This window comes from Myotis davidii, unplaced genomic scaffold (genome assembly GCF_000327345.1).
Source record: "Myotis davidii unplaced genomic scaffold, ASM32734v1 scaffold441, whole genome shotgun sequence".
Classification (NCBI taxonomy): Eukaryota; Metazoa; Chordata; class Mammalia; order Chiroptera; family Vespertilionidae; genus Myotis; species Myotis davidii.
The window spans coordinates 125,231-142,124 of NW_006291818.1; the positions used below are offsets into that span (position 1 = coordinate 125,231).

Sequence of the window (16,894 nt, forward strand, 5' to 3'; positions counted from 1 at the left end):
CGCCATAGCTAAGATTTGGAAACAGCCTAAGTGCCCATCAGCAGATGAGTGGATTAGAAAACTGATACATCTACACAATAAAATACTATGCTGCTGTAAAAAAGAAAGAACTCTTACCATTCACAACAGCATGGATGGACCTGGAGACCATTATGCTAAGCAAAATAAGCCAGTCCAAGAAAAATAAATATTACATGATCTCACTCACTTGTGGAATATGGTGAACAACATAAACTGATGAACAAAAATAGATATAGAGACAGAGAAGCATCGAACAGATTGTCAAACTTCAGTAGGAAGGCAGGGAGGGGTGGGAGGAGGGTAAAAGATCAACCAAAGGACTTGTATGCATGCATATAAGCATAACCAACACACAGACACCAGGGGAATGAGGGCATGCTAGGGGGTGGCAGTGGTCAGGGAGAAGTCAATGGGAGAAAAGGAGATATATGTAATACTTTAAACAATAAAGAAAAATACATACATACATACATAAATGCAAATAAAAACACCAATAAGCTTGTCTGATGGGTGGTTAATGGAACAAATATATTAAGAGATATGTGATCAAGCAAAACAGCAAATTGTTAATTGCAGAATCTAGGTGATAGGGAGATAGGTGTTCACTGTGCAATTCCTTTAACTTTTATGTTTGAGATTTTTTTCACAGTAATATGCTAGAGACATCCCATCATAAGATATACAGATTTAGAATCATTATGTTGTACACCTGAAACTAATATACTATTATATGCCAACTATACTTTAATACTAAATAAAAATTAAAATGCTAGAGGGAAAACATTTACAGACCAGAAGCTGCTGTACACAAAAGAATGATGCTATATAATTCTATTTATACGATGTTCTAGAACAAACAAAACTAAGCCATAATGTTAAAAATCAGATCAGTGCTGGCCTGGGGCAAGAGATGGGGCAACTTGTAGCAAAGGAACAAATAGGAACTTTCTAGGGTGTGGAATTTTTATGTCCTGATTGGGGTATTGGCTACATGGATATATACTTTTGCCCAAACTCATTTAACTGTACAGTAAAATGTGTGGCTTCAATTGTATATAAATTATACCTCAATTAAATTGCTTTTTAAGGTATGTTCACTATAGAAAATCTGGAATACACAGAAAAAACACAGAGAAATTATGACCCCCTCTCCTAACCACGCCATCCAAATAAAACATCACCATCCTTTCCTCTCTTTTAACAAAGGCCATGCCTACTGGAGATAAACCCGTGTCACTCGGTGGTTGAGCACTGACCTATGAACCAGGTCACGGTTCAATTCCTGGTGAGGGTGAGGGTACATGCCTGGGTTGCAGGCTTAATCCCCAATAGGGGGTGGGAGAGGGCATGCAAGAGGCAGCTGATCAATGATTCTCTCTCATCATTGATGTTTCCCTCTCTCTCTCTTCCTTCCTGAAATCAATAAAAATATATTAAAAAAACAAAACAAAAACTACACCTTACTGTTTTTCTTAAAGTCAGTGAAGAAATACTGGTTAAGCCCCTGAATTTTGGACTTCCTTTCTCAGGTGACTCAAAACCTACTAATGTAAATTGCTTTGACCCCATCACTGCTGTGAGTCTTTAGCAAGTTATTAACCATTATGTACCTAAATGTCCTCATAGGAAAAATCTTTAGTACCTCAAAGGGTTGTTAAATATTTTAAGCAAAAAAATGTATGTACATTCTGGCTTTTATTATTATTTTAAAAATTGAAGTGGCAACTAGCTTTTAGAAATCATCCTGGCAAGCCGAAACCGGTTTGGCTCAGTGGATAGAGCGTCGGCTTGCGGACTGAGGGGTCCCAGGTTCGATTCCGGTCAAGGACATGTATCTGGGCTGCGGGCACATCCCCAGTGGGAGGTGTGCAGGAGGCAGCTGATGGATGTTTCTCTCTCATCGATGTTTCTAACTCTCTATCTCTCTCCCTTCCTCTCTGTAAAAAAATCAATAGAATATATTTAAAAAAAAAAAAAAAAAGAAACATCCTGGCAAGAAAAAGCCCACTGGCTCTCCTCTGAATTTTTTTTTTTAAAACAGGCCTTCAATTCTCTAGGTACATGCACCTCAAGCTAGTCTATCTTATTTGAGTGAACCTCTTGACCCTGAATTGCTAAAGACCCAAAGCAAAGGTTGAGGTGACAAAATAAATAAAAATGAAACATAAAACTAGTTTGGAAAGCTGACAGCTGCCCTGAGAATGTAGGATCTAATATGGTGAGCCTAAGAGCCCAAGGAAACAATTTCTCCTTGAATGAAGTCCAACAAGTTTTAGATAAAAGTTGTTTTTGCTCAGCCTATGTGATTTAAGTCAAAATATGTAACCTAAGAGCATTTGCTAAAGAGTTTGTTCTAAAGAATGAGAATAAGAGTCATAAGAGAAAAACCAGGAAGAGTGACTGACATTTTAACGATTAAAGGCAAAGGCATACTGAAAACTGAATGCTTCTGGAAAGAGAGCACACCCACACTGTGAATTTAACTACATGAAGACAAGAAGAAAAGAAGTTAAACAGGCAGATATGCTTGCTATTCTGTTCAATGATTATATGCCCAGAATGAACACAAAATGATAAAATTTTACTGTTCTGTATAGTTGGTCTCACTTCCCATGTGCCTCTCATGATATGAGCATCTTGCTGTGCTGTCAGATTCTAATGGTTAGAGCCATTTCTTTTTCCCACAACATGGACCATAAACAGACTACTACTTCACCTGGTGTTTAACAATAAAATGTGATTTCTTCCGATACTAAAGGAAAAACAGTATGAGAGATAGTATGTCTATATTTTATACTTTATGGGCAACTTTAGAGACTTCAAAGATTATTCTGACTAAATGATAGTATTTTTATCTTCTGTAGATCTGTGTATGCAGACAGCACAGTTAAAATCTTCGTGGCAAGAAACAAAAACAGCAAAGCTATTAAATAATTCTAGGATACTGGTTTGGGGAAGTCAAGGATTTATTATCCTGTATGCTAATATCATCACTTTATCCAAACCTTTTTTTGTGTGGGGGTTTTTTGTGGGGTTTTCTTGGCTACCAGTCACTGTTAAAGGTGATAATTAAGATAGGTAGCCGAACTGGTTTGGCTCAGTGGATAGAGCGTCGGCCTGCGGACTCAAGGGTCCCGGGTTCGATTCCGGTCAAGGGCATGTGCCCTGGTTGCGGGCACATCCCCAGTGGGGGGCATGCAGGAGGCAGCTGATCGATCTCTCTCATCGATGTTTCTAACTCTCTATCCCTCTCCCTTCTTCTCTGTAAAAAAATCAATAAAATATATTTTAAAAAAAAAAAAGATAGGTAATATGCTACACTGTCCCCAAAACTATCAGTCTAGAACAGTGGTTCTCAACCTGTGGGTCGCAGCCCCTTTGGGGGTCAAACGACCCTTTCACAGGGGTCACCTAAGACCATCAGAAAACACATATATAATTACATATTGTTTTTGCTTTCATTATGTTCAATTTGTAACAATGAAAATACATCCCGCATATCAGATATTTACATTACGATTCATAACAGTAGCAAAATTACAGTTATGAAGTAGCAATGAAAATAATTTTATGGTTGGGGGTCACCACAACATGAGGAACTGTATTAAAGGGTCGCGGCATTAGGAAAGTTGAGAACACTGGTCTAGAAAACGACTGTAATCCCAACCATAATAATGTGATACATGCAAGTCCAGAATACATGCATTTACTTAAATACTTTTTGGAAAATGTTCAGAATTTTTGTTTTAGTATACATAAATTGTAAGTTTTTCCAGGTAATCAGAAAAAGAAGCAACTCAGGGTTAGTAAAGATGATGAGAGGAAAAGAAAAAATATTTTAAACTGAAGCTTGTTCAAGACCACATAAGACTAGTGAAAATTAAGTCTAGGCCTTAGAACTGCTACCCAGAACTGCTATCTACGAAGAAAAACATTCATTCACACTACAATAAAATAGGCAAATCCAAGAGTCTAAGAAGAAGGTTTCAGAAAGATCAACTCAGTTATGGCAAACAGAATAAAGCCAAGTTAGATTATCCAAACTTTCTCTATCCCAAGCATCTGGAATCATACCAGAATCTAGAAATGTCACCCAGGTAGCAGAAATTAATTTTATAGTAGCTTATTATTATTTTATTTTTATTTATTTAGTTATTTTCAAAATGGACAAAGGGGGAGAGAGAGAGGAAAAGAGAGAGAAAGAAACATCAAAGTGAGAGAAATACACCTATTAGTTGCCTTGCCCATGCATCCTGACCCGGAATTGAACCTGCAACCTAGGTATGTGCCCTGACCAAAATCAAACCTGCAAACCAAAAGATGCACAGGACAACGCTCCAACCAAGCCACACCAGCCAGGACAGCTTATTAATATTTTAGAAAATACAATATCACTGATAATATATTAGCTAACATTTAATACTTACTTACTGTTTTCATTCAATAAATATTTATTATGAGCCTATGATAAGCTGGACCAGCAGTTCTCAACCTGTGGGTCGCGACCCCTTTGGCAGGCGAACGACCCTTTCACAGGGGTCGCCTAAGACCATCCTGCACATCAGATATTTGCATTACGATTCATAATAGTAGCAACATTACAGCTACGAAGTAGCAACAAAAATAATTTTATGGTTGGGTCACAACATGAGGAACTGTATTTAAAGGGCCAGAAGGTTGAGAACCACTGAGCTGGACACTGTTGTAGGCACTGGGATCAGCCATGAACAGGATATAGGAAGTTCTTGCTCTCATGGAAATTACATGCAAATGAGGACAAATAAGGCATACACAAACAATTAAGTTAAAATTTTAATGAGAAATATGTGCTATCAAGGAAAAAAATGCAAATGATAAAGGCTGACCATCAACAGGTTCCTTGCCTAGAAACTGAAGTCCTGAATCATGAGAAAGAACCAGTCACCAGTCAACCAAGCCACACAGTTGTAAGAGGAACAGAATTCCTGGCAAAGGAAACAGTAAGGAAAGATTGTGTAACAGGAATAGGCCTAACATGTGCAAAGAACAGAAAAAAAGAGTGGGAGAAAAGGTGTTCAAGGGCCAGATCAAGTAAGGCCTGTAAGGAAGGACCTATGTGCCATGTTTACATTTTATTTCATCCTCACCAAAAACTATTATCTCCACAGAACTGAGGTTTATAGAAGTTTAGTGACTTGCCTAAGGTCTGGCACAAACATCTATATCTAAATTCCCATGTAAATTGTTGGTTTAAATCTCTCTTTTTTAAAAACTAAATGAAAAGACTGTTCACCTGTTCACTCACGACTTCAGTTCCCATGATCTTATTTTTACATAAAATTTTACATTTTTCAACCACAGTTTCTTCTATTTACCATGGAAATTTTCAGAACTGAACCTCCACAGTGGGAAAATGCTCAAGTTCTAATAAAATGTAATAACTACAAGATAAGAACCAAATACTATGAGAAAACAGAAGAACTATTCATATGGAGAAAAACCTCACAGAAGTTTTAAGTTAGTGCTTAAAAGTGAGATTAAGAATAAAGGCAAAAAAAAAAAGAAAGAATAAAGGCATATCAGCATGACCAATGGACACAGACAATAGGGGGGTTGAGGGTATATGCTGGGGGGCAGGAGCGGGCGGGGAGAGGTCAACGGCAGAAAAAGGAGGCATATGTAAAACTTTCAACAATTAAAAATGAAAAGAAAAAAAAGAAGAAAGGCATTTTAGAGGAATGACAGGCAGGACAACGGTTATGAAAATAAAATGGCAAGTATTATCCAGTACTATATATAGTTCTCTAAAGAAATGTGACTTCATAGAAAATACAATTAAATCCATGATTATAAATCACATTCTGCTGTGCTCGCTTCGGCAGCACATATACTAAAATCACATTATGTAGATGTTCTGTACTAAAAATGTTGTATCACATGATTTTCTTAATAAAACATAATTTATAAAGTGAACCTATTCCCCGCGTATATAAAAATGTACATACTTAAATATGATTTTACCATTAAAAATTAGGAAGCCCAGTTCCATATCAATAACATAACTTGTTCCTGGTAAAACTGTTATATTTATCAAAAGCAAAAGTTCGTATCTTGTTTAAACATGGTAAATTATACACATCCCCTTATCTCAAATTTCCTTATAATCTCCACTAAACTGACTACTCATCCACTCCACTCCAGCTACTTCTTGGCTATTCCTTGAGCAGGCCAAATATGCTATTACTACTCAGTCTCCCAGATAGCCACAAGGCTCTCTCACTCCCTTTAGGTCTGTGCTCAAATGCTCATGAGACCATTCCTGACCACCTTACATACAATTAAAAAGCTATCACATCCCGTAACTTCTTTTTCCAGCTTAGTTCATAATCACCATTTGTAAAATTTACTACTTGTTTTCTCACTAGAGCCAAGTCTTTGTTTTAATCACTACTATGTGGTCCCAGAACTTAGAACAAATAGCTGGCATTCAATCAATATATGCTGAATTACTACTTAAAATATTCTAAAATTGCGATATAACTATACTGGAAGAAAGGGTGAAGGGAGAAGTGTGAACTCCTTTTCCATAAGCAGTCAAAACATAATGCAGTCTCAAGCTTTTTGACTTGTGAACCTCTTTATACTTCTTAAAATTAATTGAGATTGAGAAACCTAAACAGTTTTTATTATATGGGTTATAGCTATGGATACAATATTAGAAAAAAAAAGTTGATGTTTAAAAATGTATTATTTAAAAATAGCAACAGTAAACCAAACATGTTAATATAAGTAACACTTATGAATATATTTTCCCCAAAAATTGAGAACATGGCACTGCCATAAATTTTTACTCTTTGTCTGGCTTACTAAAAGAAAACTGGGTTCTTATATCTGCTTCTGTATTCAATCTAATAAGAAAACCCAGCTCCACACGAATATGTAGTTGAAAACAAAGGAAGGAATATTTTTAATAACCTTTTCAGATAAGTGTAGATATTACTCTTCTTTGACACTATGTCAAATCTTAACAAAGCGTAATTTTGTAAATGTGGAATCGGAAACCATATCAATGAAACTTTTCAAACCATTTCATTAAAAACTATTTACTTAAGTAGATCTTCCTTTACTCACAGCATAATTTTGTAATATCATGCATTGGTCATTTGAAAAAAGTGGGCCCACCAAGTTATACACATCTTTCCAAACACCAACACATTTCATTATACAATAGCAATAAAAGAAAAGTCTCATTTGTTAATATCACCATCATTATCATCAGAAAGGTGCTAAGAAGCTGCCAAGCTCATAGTGGCAGATATGTTTTCCAAAATTCTAATTTTTGCTTGAAAGACTGAATTTATCTTGGCAATAAATTGTCAGTTGTTTTCCCTGAAGTGACTGGCTCACTTCATTTGTTTTTGAGAAAATATGTACAAATACCCATTTAAATAACTATAGTTATCATTCTTTCAAGTAAAAATAGTGTTTCATGAAAAAGCAACTAGTTTGTTAGCGCAGCTCACAAGTCAATCACACAAGTATTTTTCTTCAAGACAAGCATCATATACAGCCATAGCACCTTATAACATTCTTCCTATTTTTGTCACATGAAATATTAAAAAGACGTATTAAAGTGTCAAGATTAATAAAATTAGCAAGTTTTACTGCTTCATAAAGGTCATTTTTAAATGAAACCTTTTCTTCTTCCTGTAAATGTGTGGCGGTGAAGAATATAATGATTATTAGTTTTGCCACTGTCCTGATATGCACTGCAGACCAGCAGTTTTACCCACCACTGTATTTGCACCATCAATGCAAATGTCAACATAGTTAAGTAGCAAAGAACTTAGTATTACTGTATTATTAAATAGTTTCAACTTAGCAGACCTTCTGAAACATTTGAAGACCTCCTTAAGGATCCAGGACCCAAATATATGTCCTACCCTGAAATCAACTAAAAGAAGAGAGAGGAACAGAGGAAATAATTTGTCCATTTCATCCAACTGTATAGACCTAAAGTTATTCATACTATCCCCTTTTTATGTATTTAATATGTGGTCTTAAGAATCCAGACCACAGATTGAAAACTGCTGTACATATAAAATAGTAAAAGAAGACATATCTCCCAAGAAAAAGGACTGGATAGTAGGAAGACAGGGATGGCAACAGTACTTATTTTTCCTTGTACACCCTTTATACTTTCTGAATTTGGTAATATTTGCATGTATTACTTTTATCTTTAAAAAAACTAAATAATTCTTAAAAAATAAAAACAGCCCTAATCGGTTTGGCTCAGTGGATAGAGCGTCGGCCTGCGGACTCAAGGGTCCCAGGTTCGATTCTGCTCAAGGGCATGTACCTTGGTTGCGGGCACATCCCAGTTGGGGGTGTGCAGGAGGCAGCTGATCGATGTATCTCTCTCATCGATGTTTCTAGATCTCTATCCCTCTCCCTTCCTCTCTGTAAAAATTCAATAAAATATATTTAAATAAATACATAAATAAATAAAAATATCAAAAGTAGCTACGTAGACATATAAACATACTACTTAGAAATATGGAAGTAAATACCAGAAAAAATTTTAAGAGCTGAATGTTTCTGCTTAGGAAGTGGAACTAGGGGATAATGAAGGAGGACTGCTGTTTTTCAGTAGAAGCCTTTTGGAATCAACTTTTTAAATCAAGTGCAGATTAACTGTTTCAAAAATAAAAATCATTCAAAATATTATCTGGAAAAACACATATGTTAGGTTTAAAAGAAAAATAAACCAAGAATGCATAGAGGAGAGAATGCCTGTGAAATATGACAAAATGTAAAAGTAACTGCATGAAATAATGTGCTTGTGAGATTTCACTAACATTGAAATACTAGAGGCTCAGTGCATGACATTAGTGCACTGGGGGGAGAGGGGTCCCTCAGCCGGCCTGCGCCCTCACATATTCTGGGACCCCTTGAGGGATGCTGGTTTAGGCCTGTGGGCCTAAGCTGGCAGTCAGACATCCCACAAGGGGTCCTTAGCACTGCTACAGAGGCAGGAGAGACTCCCGCCACCGCCACTGCACTCGCCAGCCATGAGCCTGGTTTCTGGCTGAGCAGCGCTCCCTGACCATCAGAGGGTAACTCCTGCATTGAGCATCTGCCCCTTGGTGGTCAGTGCACATCATAGCGACTGGTTGACCGGTCAACTGTCTGCCCCCTGGTGGTCAGTGCACATCATAGCAAACAGTTGAGCGAGCTTAGCGTATCATTAGCATATTATGCTTTGATTGGTTGAACGGACAACTGGACAACCGGAAACTTAGCATATTAGGCTTTTATTACATAGGAAGGATTATTCTATACTAGAGGCCCAGAGCACGAATTCGTGCACGGGTGGGGTTCAGCCGGCCTGCCCCAATTGGGGCCAATCAGGCCAGGCCGGCAGGGGAGAAGGGCCACAGGTGGTTGGTGGGCTGGCCCCACCCCCAATCAGGGTATGAGGGGTGATCAGGGAAAGGGCCAGCCACAGAAAGGGGCTACAGGAGGTTGGCCAGCTGGCCCGCCCCCAGATCAGGGTGGTGGGGCTGATTGGGGGAGGGGCTGGCTGGGGGAAGGGGCTGCAGGCAGTTGGCCGGCCGGCCCTGCCCCCTGGTCAAACTCACAGTTGCGGGGACATTTTGCATATTAGCCTTTTTTTTTTTTAATATATTTTATTGATTTTTTACAGAGAGGAAGGGAGAGAGATAGAAAGTCAGAAACATCAATGGGAGAGAAATATCGATCAGCTGCCTCCTGCACATCCCCCACTGGGGATGTGCCCGCAACCCAGATACATGCCCTTGACCGGAATTGAACCTGGGACCTTTCAGTCCGCAGGCCGGCGCTCTATCCACTGAGCCAAGCCGGTTTCGGCTGCATATTAGCCTTTTATTACATAGGATTACTATAAACATTTTCATTTAAAAAGCAACAATTGCCTTCAGACCAGAAGGTCTTATAACTTAAAAACAGTTTTAAGTATATAAATCTTAAGTCTTTTTTTTAAGTTAGGTGTTTTTTTTGGTTTGGTTTTTTTTTTCTTTTGTTTTTGTTTTTTATATATATTTTATTGATTTTTGAGAGAGGAAGGGGGAGAAATAGAGAGTTGGAAACATTGATGAGAGAGAGAGAGACATGGATCAGCTGCCTTCCACACACCCCCCCCCCCCCACTGGGTATGTGCCCGCAACCAAGGTACACGCCCTTGACCGGAATCGAACCTGGGACCCTTGAGTCCGCAGGCCAACGCTCCATCCACTGAGCCAAACTGGTTAGGGCTTAAGTGTATAAACCCTCTCCTATCCACACCCTCCACACATACACAAAGTAACACAAAATAAAGATAACCTTTTATTTTATTCCTTCCATTTTATTTTATCACAATTAAGATCAAATCAATCACTTATTTGAAAAGAATAATAAAATAGTTGCTTTCTGAAAGAGACTTGACTTGGGGTGATGAACACACAATACAATATACAGATGATGTATTATGGAATTGTATACCTGAAACTATATAAGTTTATTAACCAAAGTCACCCAATAAATTCAATTAAAACGTTTTTTAAAAAGTTGGGGTGTTTTTTTTTGGGGGGGGTGAATATAATAAACTGTTAATTCTTATGTAATTACTACTACATGAACAAAATCTTTTTTTTTCTAAATATATTTTATTGATTTTTTACAGAGAGGAAGGGAGAGGGATAGAGAGTTAGAAACATCGATGAGAGAGAAACATCCATCAGCTGCCTCCTGCACACGAGGAAGGGGAGGGATAGAGAGTTAGAAACATCGATGAGAGAGAAACATCCATCAGCTGCCTTCTGCACACCTCCTACTGGGGATGTGCCCCCAACCAAGGTACATGCCCTTAACCGGAATCAAACCTGGGACCTTTCAGTCCACAGGTCAACACTCTATCCACTGAGCCAAACCGGTTAGGACCATGAACAAAATCTTTATAGAAATATAAACCCACTATCAAAATTTAATTTTAATTTTTTCTCAGAGGATGTCCTAATCCAGGGAAGAATAGGTTATTACTATGAATAAATAGGTAACTCAAAAGCAAGTTGGATTCCCCACAAAATGGCACCCGGGCTCCTTGGAAAATGTCTGATTCCAGGATTGAGATCAAGATAAGTTTCAAACATCCTCATGTGCCAAAAAGGAAGGAAATACTAAAGAAAAATTAAGAGATTATGTCAAAAAGACACAGGAGCCAGGACGTAGAGGTTCCCACTGGACAAATCTGGGACAAGTTGAGCATAAAAAAATAAAGGCAGTAATGGACTGTAACCCACATGTCCATATTGATAATAGATAAAAGGATGCTTCTTCCTATAACAGCATGACTACTGATAAGGTAGAGAAGATGGAGGGATTAGAAAAATAACCATTTGCAACCATCAAAGTAAAGAGAAGTACAGGCAATAATCATCAATATATGCTAAATCCAGGAGGCAAATTCATGAGCATATAGAAGGTCTAATTTAGAAGCAGGATATCTGTACTCTCTCAAACTTATTCCCACCGTTTATTAGGTGCAAGAAGAAAAAATATAACTATACTATAAAGAAACGAGATATCATCACCAGGTAAATAAAAATAAACATTAGCACACCAATGACATGTGCTTCTGTATCATATCTGAGAAGGATACAAAACCCCTGAGGATGTTTAAACTGAATCTAATTATGAGGGAACATCAGACAAATCCAAATTGAAGAATATTCTATAATATAGCCTATATTCTTCAAAAATGTTAATGTAATGAAACAAAAAAGCTAAAGCACTATTTCAGATTAAAGGCAACTAAGTTACTACAACTAAATGCAATCTGCGATCCAGACTGGATCCTATGGGGAAAATGCTATAAAGAAACAAATGCTATTATTGGGACAAATTGACAAAACTGGAATAGGGTCTATGGATTATATAAAGGTTTTATATTATTAATGTTAAATTTCCTAAATTTAGTAACTGTACTGTGATAATGCAAGAGAATGCAATATACCATGAATACTCCTATATAATAAAACGCTAATATGCAAATCGACCAAACAGTGGAACGACCAGTCACTATGACATGCACTGACCACCAGGGCACAGACACTCAATGCAGGAGTTGCCCCCTGGTGGTCAGTGCACCAGAAGCCGGGTTCACAGCTGGCGAGCACAGCTCCCGCTTCCAAGACAGTGCTAAGGATGTCTGACTGAAGCTTAGGCCCGCTCCCCGTGGGGAAACAGGCCTAACCTGTCAGTTGGACATCCCCTGAGGGTTCTCATACTGCAAGAGGGTGCAGGCTGGGCTGAGGGACCCCCCCCACCGAGTGCACAAATTTCATGCACTGGGCCACTAGTTTAGAGATAAATGGGCAGAAAAGAGAATTAGAAAGCAAATGTGACAAGTGTTAAAAATTGGTAAATCTAAAAAAAAATAAAAAAATAAAAAAAAATTGGTAAATCTAAGTATAGGCTATTTAAGAGTTTTCAGGACTATTTTATATTTTTCTGTACTTCTGAAATTATTTCAAAATAAAAAATTTTAATAAAGGCTAATTGGGATATGAAGAGATGGTGAAAGGAAGTAATTTATTCTGATGTCCTATATAGTAAATACAAACAAGGGAAATGACTACAACAGTGACTTAGACTGGCATATAGCTAGCTCCATATAGAATTTCTTAAATTTTTAATTCTCTAGAAAAAGAAAAAGACTTTTCAAGGAACCACATAAACACTAAGATGCTGATCCTGTATACCTCCACAGAAATCTATGATTTCATGTTAACACAGTACACACTGAGGAACTCTTCCTTCCTCCAGCAAACCAGAAGCTCCTCAGAGGCAGGCCTAAAGGTCCTGGCTCTTTGTTTTAACTCAAGTACTGACACAGTGCCTGAAATATAGCGGTCATATTTGTTGAATAAATGCTGGTATAAATTATTTTAAATACATTTCTAAACATGGACATTTTCAAAACTCACAAAAGCAGAGAATATTATTAATACCCACATACCTATCACACTCCAACCCAACAACTGTCAAGATTACACCACACTTGCTTCATTTAGCTCTACTCTTCCCCCTATACCCCTTTTCTGCTTAGAAGTATTTTTTAAAATATATTTTTATTGATTTCGTAGAGGAAGAGGGATAGAAACATCAATGATGAGAGAGAATCATTGATCGCCTGCCTCCTGCATGCCACCTACTGGGGATCAAGCCCACAACCTGCGCATGTGCCCTGACCAGGAACAGAATCATGACCTCCTGGTTCACAGATCTAAGCTCAACCACTGAGCAACACCAGTTGAGCTTGGAAGTATTTTTAAACAAATGCCAGACATCTTATTTGTCCTCCTCATTCTTCAGTTTCCATCTTTAAAAATTATGGGCATATTCTTACATAAACATAATGCCATTATCATCCCTAATAAAATTAACAATTCCTTGATAACATCTAATACTCATCCCCATTCAGGATTCTTCCCAAGTGTTTTAAAAATAGTTTTACTGATTTGAGTCAGGATTTAAACAAGGTCAACACATTACATTTGGCTGCTACACATAAAACATTTCCAACCTTTCTAAATTGTCTTTCAGCAATTATGAAAAAGCCTAACAGACAAACCAGTTTTCACTTGTAGATTCTCCAGAATCAAACCCAATTTAATGCATTTGCTGTTCCCTTTCTCTACAGCACTCTTCCTCCAGATTGTCACTATGGCTGATTCTTTCCAGCCATTGATCGCAAATCAAATATTACCTCTAAAAAGAGGCCCTCTCTAACCACTCAACCCATAGTAGAGCTCCACTTTCATTCATTCTCCTTTACATGGTCCTATTTTTTTCAGGGCACTCACCACTACCTAAAACTATTCTGTTTACTAGATGTTTCCCCCGTAGATTGTCCACCCCATGGGGGCAGAGTGCCTTCTTCACTGAAGACCAAGAAGAATGCCAAAAACATGAGGCATTCAATAAATACTTACCAAATGACTAAATAATAAGGCAGTATCTCTATTTAAAATGTAAGCTCAGTAGTATTTGTTTTTAAACATTTGTCGCTCACTCCTCATGTAATGATTTAAATCGAGTATCTGTAGAAACCTGGGCCAGCTGTTACCAAGAATCTGTGGCATACAGAAAAGAAAGAACAGAGGTGTATGCCATTTTACTGGACTTTTACTGAACTGTGATCAATTTCCTGAAAGAAAAATTATTCAGGATGATTTCAAAAGCATTACCAGGATTTAACAAAGTTTCATTTTTTAGTATGAGTTATTAAATCATGAAAAATAGCTACAATGTGACAGAAGCATTACCTAAAAAAACAAACATGGCTTCATCACTGATTTTTTTCCTAATATACAGTACCAGTATGTATCATGAATGAACTCAGAGTCTCAGTATAGCATTCTTTCTGGAGACTGGATCATAATGAATATAACAATGAATACCAAAAATACCGAAGTAAAAATACCGACCATTAAATTTGGGACCTAGACAAAACAAGAGTTATCTATCCCACACTTGTCCTTTAACAGTGAGAGATCTGAAGTCCAGGGTGGTTATCAATAGTCACAGATCTAATGAATAGCAAGCAAAGCTAGATCTTAAATCCAGAGCTCCTATCTCTAGCCCAGCATTCTTTCATAAGATAATGTTCCCGCATAGAATGTTAATGTTGTGTTATAACATACTTTAATTACTATCATTTTTAGTACTGTCATTTTCCCCCCTATTGAAGTCCTAGCTCATAGGGGGGGAAATGTCACGGGCACATGTAATTATTCTCTAAGTGAAGCATGTTACAGAAACCCTTCTTTGGCAAAATAATAAAAGAAACATCTAAAAAAATCCAACTGGTTTAATTCAATGAGTTTTTTACTCCACATTTTAAAGTAAAAATAACTATTTAGAAATATTTATTGACTATTCCTTGCTATAGGACATGTAAATTGCTATTCTCTTATTTTAAACACCTGTATAGGTATTTTTCAATTACCCATGGAAATAAAGTACGGAAGTGAAATCTGTCAAGATGTAAGCTCCACTATAATGTATTTTCCATCAAAATGGAATTTTGGTGGTATCTTTCTTTAAAAACCAGCTCTAGTGAAAGAGCTAACATGAAAGTGACCAAAAGACACCAAACAAAAGGAAAAAAGTGATGGAAGATTCCACACACTTAAGATACAGCCGCCCTGATGAACAGGGAGAGACTCTACTAGTTTTTCATACAATACTTATCAGACCAATTCATAAATATCCTCACTAGTTCTTTAAAAACCATTAAATCTTAGGAAACAAACAAGCAAGCAGTAGAGATGTCATTTGTCCAAGGTTAAATGACAAGAGACAAACTAATGTAAAATAATTCAAGGCTTTAAAAAAAAGACAATTTAAGATTATTTTTACAGTAAAAGGGCTTCTTTCTCATCCTGTTTTGTCCAACAAAAACCACCAACGACTACTGTTTAGTATGAAAAACAACATGGTTTATATGAAAATTTTTTCTAAAAAATGCAGTAACAAACTATCAAAATGTAGATCTTCACCCTAATAAAGCTAAGTAAAACCATTATTATAGACTTCTATATAATAATGACATTACCTTCTATTATTGGAAAGCAATGACAAACAAAAATGAGAAAGGAAATGAAACTATTTCCCCCAGTCTGTTCTTTTTGGTTCCAGAGGTCCCTAACACAAGAAAATTAAACATAAAATACCAAATGGAATAAAGTTTGGATGGACAGGTTTATAAAGGATAGCCACTCTAAAGTCTATGTCAGCTGGCATCTTACCCCTTCAGGGTCCTAAATTCGTGCCGCATATAAATCAAGAAACAGGAAAGCATAAAATACAATGAAGTCACTCCACACCACGAACATGAACACATTAAATGAACACCCTACACTGGCTCGTGTTTTTTTTTTTGTTTGTTTGTTTTTTAACGTTAAAACTTAAGACCTGGGTTTAAAAGTATCCGTAAGGATTTACTGTAACCTACTTAAGGACGATTGTGAAAACCCTCTATTTCTGTAGCAGAGAACAGCTACTTCCACTACGGCACTGCCACTGACAAATTATCTGAGGACAACAAAAATATCAAGCTTCTTTCTTAATGACCGAGCCAACTCTGTACAAAATCGGGCGCGTCTGTATTTCTGCGGTTCCGCGGACGACGTTTCCTTGATCACAGAAGGCAACTCCCCAACCGCCAGGCCGACTCGGTGCCCTCCGACAGACACCCTGGGCGCGGGTTCCCCTCATCCCTCCATTGTCAAATCGCACTCCCACGCCTGGGTCCTCGGCCCCCATCCTGCGACTCCAGGGGGAGTCGGAAAAGAAACCCCCTCACCCACACTTCCTTACTGTGCGGGGTGTGGGTGTGTCTGCGGACGAACGCGGCGCTCCAACACCCATCTACGGAGACCCAGACCCTAAGTCACGACGCAGCCAGCCTCCGGCGGCCGGTCGCCGACCCCAGCCTTCCGCGGCCGCAGCCCTTCCTCTTTCTCCCCTCCAGGGTGGGCGAGGCTATGTCGAGAGCCGGCGATCTGCGATTCAGACCTCGGCCTGATAGGCCCCTCTAGTCAGGAGCGGCGTCTGTCACCGCCACCAAAACTGTACGAGCGGCAGCGCCTGGTTCGGCCCAGCTCAGCCGGCTCGGGCTCAGAATGCCTAACTTGGTCCCACGGGAACTCCTTCCCACAAGCGGTGGGCGTTCCGATGCTGCACGGACCTAGCACCTTGCCACCGTCGCCGCCACTGCTGCTGTTCTGCTGCTGCCGTGCTGCTGCCGCTGCTGCCGCCGCCGCCGCCTTACCAATCCCTCTTCTACCCAACGAGCACGACACTCCGC

The 16,894-nt window shown here is 38.4% G+C and overlaps 1 protein-coding gene across 7 annotated transcripts in view; it reads right to left on the reverse strand.

Moving 5' to 3' along the window:
• RNF111 (ring finger protein 111) overlaps positions 1–16,204 on the reverse strand; it is a 104,346-nt gene extending 88,142 nt beyond the window's left edge. For 2 of the 7 annotated variants that reach the window (XM_015564956.1, XM_006765217.2), the window contains exon 1: positions 16,040–16,187. The gene's annotated coding sequence lies outside the window, so the exon portion shown is untranslated. Of the gene's footprint in view, positions 1–16,039 lie in introns of all 7 variants that reach the window. The other 5 variants (XM_006765215.2, XM_006765218.2, XM_015564955.1 and 2 more) reach the window with 5 other exon arrangements.
• Positions 16,205–16,894: the final 690 nt, after the last annotated feature.